Below are 12,372 nucleotides of genomic sequence, written 5' to 3'. Positions count from 1 at the left end.
TAGAATTCTTAACCCCTAAAAACCTTATTCCTAGTGAAAATAAAGAAGTAAACAATTGTGGACTTTCACATTAACATTCTGTGGATTTATAGATTATTAATACCTTTTATAATTTCTGGGATCATATGGTTTCTCATAGTAAATTTTTCAGCAGGGCACAGAACATAGTTTACCAATAGATGCAAATACCTTTTGTTCTTCTGTAAAAGGAAGCAAAAAGTGGATAAATCTATTTCAGTAATTAATGTTTCAGTATTTTATGTTATTTGGAAATAGATTGACACAATGATCTGGATATTGAACGAATGTAACTTAACTCATCATTTAACTTAACTTAGCAAAAACTTAAGGTTTCAAGTTACCAAAAAGATTTGGGGAAACTGTGGGGCGCCTGTGTGGCTCAGTCATTAAGCATCTGCCTTCTGCTCAGGTCGTGGTCCCAGGGTTCTAGGATCAAGCCCTGCATTGGACTCCCTGCTCAGCGGGAAGCCTGCTTCTCCCTCTCCCACTCCCCCTGCTTGTGTTCGCTCTCTCGCTGTGTCTCTGTCAAATAAATAAATAAAATCTTTATAAATAAATAAATAAATAACGATTTGGGCAAACTGTCTTAAAAGTTCACCTAAAAACTCTATCCTAGGGCGCCTGGGTGGCTCAGTTGGTTAAGCGACTGCCTTCGGCTCAGGTCATGATCCTGGAGTCCCGGGATCGAGTCCCGCATCGGGCTCCCTGCTCGGCGGGGAGTCTGCTTCTCCCTCTGGCCCTCTTCCCTCTCATGTGCTCTCTCTCTCATTCTCTCTCTCAAATAAATAAAATCTTTAAAAAAAAAACTCTATCCTATTAAAAACTTAATGAGACATTAGACAAAATCATTTATCATCCCCAGCTATTTTTCTTATTGACAAATTTTGTATGAGATAACATGAACTCATTTGACCTTTAGTAAGCCTAGGTAGAATAAAAGTTGTATGTCTGTATTATTTTTAATGTTGATAACTCTGAAGACATGTCTATTTTAATTAAATCAATAAACTTTAAATTAGTTTTAATACCAAATATTTTCCCAGATCATGTGAACTTGAAATTCATTTGGGTTTGTTTCTGTATTTCTGAGAATTTAATTTATATAAGCATTTAATTATCTTTAAGCCAATTAAATATAGCTCTTATAAAAATTAATTTTGACAATACCATCCAGAGGTAGAAAATGACCATACATCTACAGTTTATACATATATTTAGACAGAGAGAGAGAGAGAGACCTTGCAGCTTTCATTTTAGAATTACTGCCATGAATCAGTACAAAACTCACTAGTCATTTTAAAAGAACTTGAAGTTGTTTTTCTATTTTTGTGAAGACTTTAAGGTAAGGACAGTTGCTTTTAATGCCTCAACGATCTGGGTTGCAACTTAGATCAACTTCTGATTATCAACTTTTGAATACAGAGCTACTTAATTTGAGTTGAAGTTCAAGAATTCGTGTAGGGATCTTGGAGACACTTTTTTCCCCCAGTGCCTCAGTTGATTGCAAATGAAACATTGACCCTTAGGCCATCATTTTGGTAGTGGACCCTTAGATGTGTGCAATGAGGGGGCGTCCAAAGGTTATTTTAAGTGCATAGTGTTCGAGCAGTTCTAACAGTAAGGCCAGTAGCTTGGTGGACTTTAGTCTTGTTCCAAAGTCCTTTCAAAGTACTCAACTATGTCACAAGTTCACTCCAAATCGTAACCTCCCATCCTATTTTCTGCTCTTTTATCAATCCACTAATCTCAGGAGATAGTCCATTTACAAACAGAGCAGCTAGAGCAAATTGGGTGACCTCATTTATTGTATGGAACCTGGAATGCCGCAGGAAGAGAGCTTCCAGATGGACCTTAAAGTCTGCCAAAGGGGCGCCTGGGTGGCTCAGTTGGTTAAGCATCTGCTTTTGGTTCAGGTCATGATCCCAGGGTCCTGAGATCAAGCCCCTCATTGGGCTCCCTGCTCTGTGGGGAGCCTGCTTCTCCCTCTCCCGCTCCCCCTGCTTGTGCTTTTTCTCTCTCTGTCAAATAAATAAATAAGATCTTTTTTAAAATGAATAAATAAAAAATAAAGTCTGCCACAGATTCATCACCTTCCTTCGTGTGTTTGAATGATACACCAATCAATGTGGGCAGGGAAGTCTCTAGGAATGACTGTTAAAGATCAGTTGCTATTTTGTGAGCTTTCTCTGGTCCATGAGGGGACCATGTTGAAGGTCAAGGATCTCAGGTATCATCCTCTGGGTTATACCATCCTGCTTCCTGCATCCATTTCTGGGCTCTACCAGGTTCCCCTAGCATGTGCAGAAGCTGATAAAGATCTGACAGCCCAGGGTCATAGGTCCTGATAATAACTCTAAATTCTTCAGAAAACTTTTGGGGATCCTCCCTGGGCTTGGGAAATTCTTTAACCATGGCCCTTAGTTTGGTATTTGACCGAGGAAAAAAAATATCTGAGGAAGATCTCCTATAACCTCAAGTAGTTTTATTATTAAAGGTAGCTGTTTAATAGCCTCTTCAGAGTGGAAAGTCAATTCAGACAAAGAGTTAATAAAGCATGAGTACTCAGGGAAGGAAAGATAGAGGGATTCAGTAGGAGTCACATCAGTCAGTCTTACCATCGTGTTTTAGGTACTTCTTGTGTCTTTAATTTTTCATTTGCCTTTTGTAACAAAGCTTTTAATGAAGTTATTTTGTAATCATAAAGTCTTTTGAAGCTTCTGCATACCAATTGAAATAGGTACCCCAGGGGCACCTGGGTGGCTCAGTTGGTTAAGCGACTGCCTTCGGCTCAGGTCATGATCCTGGAGTCCTGGGATCGAGTCCCACATCGGGCTCCCTGCTCGACAGGGAGTCTGCTTCTCCCTCTGACCCTCTTCCCTCTCGTGCTCTCTATCTCTCATTCTCTCTCTCTCATATAAATAAATAAAATCTTAAAAAAAAAAAAAAAAAGAAATTTTTGAAATAGGTACCCCATTCTGTTCACTTAATTTGGGAACCCTTGCTTTCTATTGCACTTCTTAAATGAATGATCTTGTTTAATTGGAATGTTCTGCATAATGGCTATTGTAATTCTATATTGTTTTTAGTATGATTTTGCCACTTTTGCAGGTATTTCTAGCTTTGGGGACCATACAGTTCTTAGACATAAAATAACCAGGCGTGAAGGAAGGTGGCACACTTGATTATTTGGAGCTTAAGGATCTATCTATCTATCTATCTATCTATCTATCTATCTATCTATCTAAGCCTTTGGGTCTCTTGGATATCCTTTTTTTTTTTTAAAGATTATACTTATTTATTTGACAGAGAGAGAGATAGCGAGAGCAGGAACATAAGCAAGGGGAATGGGAGAGGGAGAAGCAGGCTTCCCGTCAAGCAGGGAGCCCAACGCGGGGCTGGATCCCCGGACCCCAGGATCATGACCTGAGCCGAAGGCAGACACTTAATGACAGCCACCCAGGCGCCCCGGGTCTCTTGGAAATCCTGATAAGGATATGGCACTGGGTTGGAAATTGTGTGATGTTTTACAGTGTACCTCACTGCATGGGAATTTTCTCGAGGTTGGTGAATGACCCAATGTCAATCTAACCTAGTCCATAACCAACTTACTTAACACAGGAATCTTTGGGTTAGGTGGCAAGCCCTCTCACAGCTTTTAAATGCTAGGTCTGTGCCTGCCAATTTTGTAGCTGCTTCCAAGATTCCCACTAGCACTAGCCTTTATCTACACAAAACAAGACAAACACGTGCACCTTAAGATATCGGCAGTAACCAAGAGATGTTAATGCATTCTTGCCAACAGAAGACCCCATGTGCAACACCAACAATTCCCACCTTGGAAGTTGGAACGGGGCAAGGATTGAACCAGCATACCTCAACAAATGGAGACTGTGGACCAGGGGGCTCCACATAAATGGGGAAATGTGAACTCCCACCAACAGTTCCCACCTAGATCTTGGGACAGAGTCAAGAGCTAAGGGTTTCCATCAATGACATGATAATTGCAACCTGAACTACCAGCAGCTCCCAATGTGGAACTGAGCAGAAAACCAATTAGATCGGGAGCCTGATGCAAAGACAACAGAACTCAGAACTGAGAGAAACTTACTCATGGCCCTCAGAAATGACGAGAAAGACAGAACTCAAAAGGATTTGCGGGTACCATTCCTGTTTCTCATTGCCTCTAAATGCTACCAGAAGTTCACTTTGGATTCCATCTCCACCACCAAATCTGTTTTTAAAAAAATTCAAGTGTGTCAATTTAAAGATCTAACTGACCCATTTCAATAATTCATGAATTGGGCAGCATTCCATCTAGCAAATAGAAAGGAGCTCCATGGACCTGTACAAAATGGGAGGCTTTTATATGCAGAAGGAGAAGAAGAGTAGATTATTTCAGGCAAGGTCATCTTCTTTAAGGGAATAGAAGAAATCTATCAGGTAGATTGCCTCAGTAATGCTGACCAGGAAATTTCAGACTGACTGGTTAAGATATTCATGGGAGAGGCTGAAACTGCAATTAGGTTAGTATTAACACTTGGCTTGCACAAGGCTTAGCATGAGGCTTAGTACAAGTGACTCCATTTTGGACCTGTTGTTTCTTTTTAACAAAATAGTGTCTACCTCATAAGGTTGTTGTTAGGATTAAGTGAGTTAAGATATATTTAAAACACTTAGAATAGTACTGTTTATGTGTCAGCTATTATTAACACTCTGGTTATAGTTCCTTCTTCATTTTTATTTTATTTTTTATTTATTTATTGTTTAAAGATTTTATTTATTTATTTGACAGAGAGAGACACAGTGAGAGAAGGAACACAAGCAGGGGGAGTGGGAGAGGGAGAAGCAGGCTTCCCGCCAAGCAAGGAGCCCGATGTGGGGCTCGAATCCAGGACCTGGGATCATGACCTGAGCCGAAGGTAGACGCTTAACAAATGAGCCACCCAGGCGCCCCTCCTTCTTCATTTTTTTTAAAGATTTTATTTATGGGCGCCTGGGTGGCTCAGTTGGTTAAGTGACTGCCTTCGGCTCAGGTCATGATCCTGGAGTCCTGGGATCGAGTCCCGCATCGGGCTCCCTGCTCAGCGGGGAGTCTGCTTCTCCCTCTGACCCTCTTCCCTCTCTTGCTCTCTGTCTCTCATTCTCTCTCTCTCAAATAAATAAATAAACTCTTAAAAAAGATTTTATTTATTTATTTATTTGGGAGAGAGAATGAGAGAGAGAGAGAGAGAGAGCATGAGAGGGGGGGAGGGCCAGAGGGAGAAGCAGACTCCCCGCTGAGCAGGGAGCCCGATGTGGGACTCGATCCCGGGACTCCAGGATCATGACCTGAGCCGAAGGCAGTCGCTTAACCAACTGAGCCACCCAGGCACCCCCTCCTTCTTCATTTTTAGCCCTTGGAGATTTCCCTTACTTTATTAGGGGAATTATATTATAATTTATAAAAAGAAATACAGATTTGGTCTTCCTCCTTTTAGTAAAGAGCCCCTAAAACCTTTGGAATTTCCAACGAAGAGAGAAGAAAAGTTATCTTTTGTTATGTTAATGAGATGCCTTTTGGATGACCCCAAAGGATAAGGGTTGGTTGCCAGTAAAGCCAACCATTGATTACAGGGTGGAAACTTTCAGTCTTGTCACGGACCTCCAGGGAAGAGAGAAGTGATTTAAGCAATCATCCCTTTGCAGTGAAGCTTCCACAAAAACCCAAAAGGACTGGGTTTGGACATCTTCCAGGTTGATGAACACAAGGATATTTGGAGAGAGTGGCATGATCAGAAAGGGCATGTAAGCTCCGTGCTCTTTCCTCATACCCTGTTCTATGCATCTCTTCCATCTGGCTGTTCCTGAGTTATATCCTTTTATAATATACTGGTAATCTAGTAAGGAAAATGTTTCTCTGAGTTCAACCTAACCTATTCCATGAACAACTGTGCCCGCTCCAGCAAATTAATTAAACCTGAGGAGAAGTCATTGGTCCCTCCAGTCTGATGCTATTACTTAGTAGATAGTGCCAGAATTGAGTTGAATTATAGGACACCCAGGTAGTGTCCAAGAGCTGCTTGATAGTATAAGAAAACCCCCACACGTTAGAATTGGGAATAGAATTGTAAGGGTATTGTATAATAGAGAGGTCTTTTCCTGATTATTTAGTCCACTTTTGTGAAATCTGAAGTTATTCCAGACTCTTTTGCTTACAAGCCTTTGAATATGACCTTTTTCCTTTTTCCCCCTTGTTTTTATTTAAATTCCAGTTAGTTAACATACAGTGTAATATTAGTTTCAGGAGTACAATTTATTGATTCATCCCTTATGTACAACACCCAGGGCTCATCACTACAAATGCCCTCCTTAATCCCCATCACCTATTTCACCCTTCTGCCAACCTACCTCCCCTCCCTTCAGTTTGTTCTCTATAGTTAAGAGTCTGTTTTCTGGTTTGTCTCTTTTTTTCCCCATACTTTCATCTGTTTTGTTTCTTAAGTTCCACATGCAAGTGAAATCATATGATATTTGTCTTTCTCTGAGTGACTTTTTCACTTAGCATACTAGTCTTTTTTTTTTAAGATTTTATTTACTTATTTTTGAGAGAGAGTGAGCATGAGTGGGTGGGAGGGGCAGAGGGAGAAGCAGACTCCCCACTGAGTGGGGAGCCCTATGCGGGGCTCCATCCCAGGACCCTAGAATCATGACCTGAGCCAAAGGCAGATATTTAACTGACTGAGCCACCCAGGCACCCTAGCATACCACTCTTTACTTCCAACCATGTCACTATAAATGGCAAGATTTCATTATTTCTGATGGCTGAGTAATAATCCATTGTATATATATACCATTTTTTCTTTATCCGATGGACATTTGGGTTCTTTCCATAATTTGGTTATTGCTGATAATGCTGCTATAAACATCAGGGTGCATGTGTCCCTTCAAATCAGTATTTTTGTATCCTTTGGGTAAATACTTCGTAGTGTAATTGCTGGATCATAGGGTAGCTCTATTTTTAAATTTTGAGGAACCTCCATACTGTTTTCCACAGTGGCTGAACCAGTGTGCATTCCCACCAATAGTGTAAGAGGGTTCCCCTTTTTCCCCATCCTCACCAAGACCTGTTGTTTTCTGTTTTGTTAATTTTAGCCATTCTGACAGGTGTGAGGTGATATCTCATTGTAGTTTTGATTTGTATTTCCCTGATGATGAGTGATGTTAAACAACTTTTCATGTGTCTGCTGGCCATCTGTATGCCTTCTTTGGAAAAATATCTATTCACGTCTTCTGCTCATTTTTAACTGGGTTATTTGTTTTTTTGGTTGTTTAGTTTTATAAGTTTTTATATTTTGAATACTATCAGATATGAAATATGACCTTTCTTCTGTGCAGAACTCTTTCCTCTTAGCTCCTCTCATGACTGTTTAAGACAGAGGTTAATATGTGTAGTATATTGAATTATATTAACTGTGTGACAGAAAACCCAAAGTAATCATAGCATTAAAAAGTAGTTTATTTCTCACATAAATGAAGTCTAGATGTATAAGGTCTGATAGGTATGCCTTCTCCATAATCACCAGAGTCCAGGCTCCTAGTTTGTTAATATTTGGCTTCTATCCTGTGGTTAAAGATGGCTGCTCCAATTTCAACCATTATACTCAAATTCTAGCTAATAGAAGAAAGAGGGAAGAGGCCATTGCTGAAGTGCAAAGTTGGAGGCAATACCCTGTGAGGAGGGGGCTTAACCCTCCAGAATTCAGTATACACATTGGACCAGAGATCTTTCTTTTCATGGTACTGTGTCTCCAATCAGAAGGATATGTGGATCTGGAAATGAAGGGGCAGAAGCAGGAGCAGCCTCATTTACGGTCACTCCCAGTGATCTACTGAGTTATGCTTCTTGGGGTCTAAAGGGTTAGAGGTTCTGGTTGTTGATAGAGCCATGCTTTCACCAGAGGATACAGAAAGGGTCCAATTGAATTACAAACCATGGCTGCCATCTGGGCACTTTGAGCCCCTTGTGGCCAGGGACTGGCAGGTAAGAGTAGTGACCATCTTGGCAGGGATAATTACCTCTGATCAACAATGGGAGGTAAGGCGAATTCTACACAATGGGAACAGGGAGGCAGATGTTCGGAACTCAGTTGACCCACTTGGTCACCTTCTTGGTTCTTGGTTCTCCTTTGATCAACTGTAATCGTGAACAGACAAGTGAGGCCACCCCGGCCTGAGAAGGATATGGTTACTAGGGGCTTAGACACCCTGATAATGAAAGTTTGGGTCATACCACCAGATAAGCCACCAAGACCAGCAGAGGTGGTAGCTGAGGGCAAGAGGAATGTAGAATGGAGAGTGGAGAAGAGAGGCTAGGACCGCTAGTGCAGTCGCTAAAACGCAGTGCGGTGACGGAGCTTACCCTGAGCTGCTCCCTGGACGCGTATGGAGCGGTGGATTCACACGGTGCAAGGACAGACCAATGGCCGACACAGAGCTGCCACGCCCTTCAGGAAAGCTCTTGCTGCCCAGTTCAGAAGACGTGGTAAGCGGACAGCCTCTCATTGGTGGCTTCTTCAGGGTCTGCCCCAGCTTTTGAGCAGCCTCAGCCAGTGACCGAGCGAGGGCCTAGCCGTTTACACTCCTAGACCAGCAGAGGCTTTGTCAGGTCTGCATAGCGATATGACACCTCTCCTTGTCCAGTCCTTCTGTCTCCCCTGTTCTTTTCACAGGTGTTACTCTTGAATACATTTTTTGCACCTCTAATTCTATTTCAGTGACTGATTGCAGGGGGTCCCAAACCAGCACATGCAGCATTACAAAGCACCACAAAACCTCAGTAACATGAAATAGTAAGCATTTCTTACTGCTTATGGGGTTACAGGCCAGCTGAGCAACAGTTTTGGTCTCAGCTGGGTCATTTATGTGTCTGTAGTCAGCTGTGGCGCAGATGAGCCGACCTGCTTCTCACGCCTGGCTTCTCTCACAGGCTTAGGGGTTGTTGGCTATGGGCTGGTTGAGGTGGCTTCCACGGGGACAAGTGGTCTTTCCTTCAGAGTGTCTTGTTCTCTAGTCAGCTTACGTTGGCTTGCTCACATAGTGGTAAAAGGCTTTCAAGAGAATAAGCTGAAGCAAGCAAGGCCTCTTGAGGTCTAGCCATGGAATTCACACACTGTTATTTTTGCCATATTCTTTGGGCCCAAAGCAGATCCCAAAGCTGGCCCAACTTCATGGGGTAGGGAAACACCTCTTGTTGGAGGAGATACAAAGTCATTTTATACAGTATAGGAAGTGGGAGACATAAATAAATGGGGACATTTCAGCAAGCTATCTATCACCAGGAGAATGCCCTACAGTGGCGTGCACTGGAAAAGATAAACCTATAGATATGTCAGTCTACTATACTGTGCTTTTTGCTTTTTAATCCTTTTAATATAGTGAAAATTTAAAAGCACACAGAATATGTGGAGAATAATATAATTAACACTCAGGAACCCACCATCCTATTTTAATAAACCTTAAAATGCTGACATATTTGGTTCAGATATTTTAAGAAATAAAACTTTGAAGATACTGTATACCTCTGTCCATCCTTGCTTTTTCTTTTTTGAGGTCCTCAGCCAATTTTAAATTCCAAATATTTACTTTTTATTTAAGTTAAAGGACTTGAGATTGATGCCTTCTGGTGATTCAGCAGGAAAAAAAGGAATTCTATTCATGCAGTCATTTTTTTTTTTAAAGATTTTATTTATTTATGTGACAGAGAGAGACACAGCGAGAGCAGGAACACAAGCAGGAGGAGTGGGAGAGGGAGAAGCAGGCTTCCCGCCGAGCAGGGAGCCCGATGCGGGGCTCGATCCCAAGACCCTGGGATCATGACCTGAGCCGAAGGCAGCCGCTTAACGACTGAGCCACCCAGGGGCCCCTATTCATTCAGTCATTAAACAAATATTTATTGTGTCATCTATTTGCCAAGCACTGTACTACATATGTATTGATATAGTATATTCTTCTCTTTTTTTGGTATCTCATTCTCTTTCAAATAAATAAATAAAATCTTTAAAAAAATACACCTTTTTTTTAAAGATTTTATTTATTTGAGAGAGAGAATGAGAAAGAGAGAGAGAGAGAGAGCATGAGAGGGGGTTGGGTCAGAGGGAGAAGCAGACTCTCTGCTGAGCAGGGAGCCCGACGTGGGACTCGATCCGGGGACTCTAGGATCATGACCTGAGCCGAAGGCAGTCACTTAGCCAACTGAGCCACCCAGGCACCCAAAAATATACCATTTTGTTACAGGCTATATATCCAAAGTGAAAAGCAAAGAACATTTCCTTTATAATCAGAGCTCTCTTCCAAAAAAATTTTTTTTAATACCTGAAGGCTTTGATGGTGAATCTTGTTCTCTTAGTCTGTAAATTTTCATTCCAAGTTTCTTAACATTTTCCTTCTATGGGTTTGGCTCTTGTGTCACTTGGGTGGGTAGGATGTTTCGGTATGTTTATTTAGTTGCTAGTTGACCACACCTTTGGTTTTCTTTCATATGATTAAATTGTTATTGCTTGTAACTTCCATCTGGTTTCTCTTCTTTAAAATTATGACTTCAGAGGGCAGTCCTCTCGCCGGCCTTTGTTTTCTGTGCTTTTATGGTGATTTATATATGTATATTTATACATAAATATTTAAATAACAGACTTATTGACATATAATTTACATACCATAAAATTCATCCCTCAGTACATTCACAGTTGGGCAACTTTTGCCACTATCTTATTTTACAGTATGATCATGACCTCAAAAAGAAATCCTGTACCTATTAGCTGCGACTTCCCAATCTCCTCTGCCCCCAGCCACCCTTGATCTACTTTCTGTCTCAATGGCTTAACCTACTCTGGACATTTTATATAAACAGAATCATACATCATAGCAGTTTTTTGTCTCTGGTTTCTTTAACTTAGTGTAATGTTTTCAAGGTTCATCTATGTTGTAGCATGTAGCAGCATTTCGTTCCTTATCATGGCTAAATAATGTTGTGTTAGATGGATATTCCACACTTTATTCACCAATTGATGGACATTTGTATTCACTTTTGCGCTGCTATGAATAATGCCACTGTGAGAATTCATGTGCAAATTTTTCTGTGGACGTGTTTTCATTTCTTTTGGGTATATACCTACAAGTAGAACTGCTGCATTAAATGGTAACCCTATTTTTAACTTTTTGAAGAACTGCCACACTGTTTTGCAAAGTGGCTATACCATTTTACATTCCCATCAGCTACATATGAGGGTTGTAATTTCTCCACAATCTTATCAACACATATTATTGTCTATATTTTTATCTTAGCCATCCTGGGAAGTGTGAAGTGATGCTTCATTAGGTTTTGATTTACATTTCCCTAATGACTAATGATGTTGGACATCTTTCATGTTCTTATTGGCAAATGTAGAATGGAGAGTGGAGAAGAGAGGCTCGGACAGCTAGTGCAGTCCCTAAAACCCAGTGCAGTGATAGAGTTTACCCTGAGCTGCTCCCTGGACGCGTATGGAGCAGTGGATTCGCATGGTGCAAGGACAGAACAATGGCAGACACAGAGCTGCCACGCCCTTCAGGAAAGCTCTTGCTGCCCAGTTCAGAAGTGGTATATCTTGTATATCTTCTTTCTATTTATTTATTTTAACTAGGCTCCATGCCCAGTGCAGGGCTTGAACTCACAACCCTGAGATCAAGACCTGAGCTGCGATCAAGAGTTGGCCACTCCACTCAACTGACTGAGCCACCCAGGCACCCTGAGAATGTCCATTTTGAAGTTGGGCTAATTAAAAAAAAAAAATTGTTGAGTTGTAAGTTCTTTATATATTCTGAACACAAGTCCCTTCTCATATATATGATTTTCAAACATTTTCTCACATTCTGAGGGTTGTCTTCTTAGTTTCTTGATGATGTCCTTTGAATTAAAAGTTTTTAATTTTGGAGAGATCCAATTTACTTTCAGTTTTGTCACTTACACATTTTGGTGTCACTATAAGAAATGATTGCCTAAGCCAAGGTCACAGAGATTCAATCCTGTGTTTTCTTTGAGGAGCTTCATAGTTCTTAGTCTTACATTTATTATTTTTTTAAAGATTTTATTTATTCATTTGACCTAGAGAGACACAGCGAGGGAGGGAACACAAGCAGGGGGAGTGGGAGAGGGAGAAGTAGGCTTCCCGCTGAGCAGGGAGCCCGATGCGGGGCTTGATCCCAGGACCCCGGGATCATGACGCGAGCCGAAGGCAGACGCTTAATGACTGAGCCACGCAGACGCTTAATGACTGAGCCACCCAGGCGCCCTAGGTCTTACGTTGAGATTTATGATCCCGTTGAAGTTAATTTTTG

The sequence above is a fragment of the Zalophus californianus genome, chromosome 2 (assembly GCF_009762305.2).
Source record: "Zalophus californianus isolate mZalCal1 chromosome 2, mZalCal1.pri.v2, whole genome shotgun sequence".
Classification (NCBI taxonomy): domain Eukaryota; kingdom Metazoa; phylum Chordata; class Mammalia; order Carnivora; family Otariidae; genus Zalophus; species Zalophus californianus.
Note: the sequence above shows the minus strand (reverse complement) of the source record.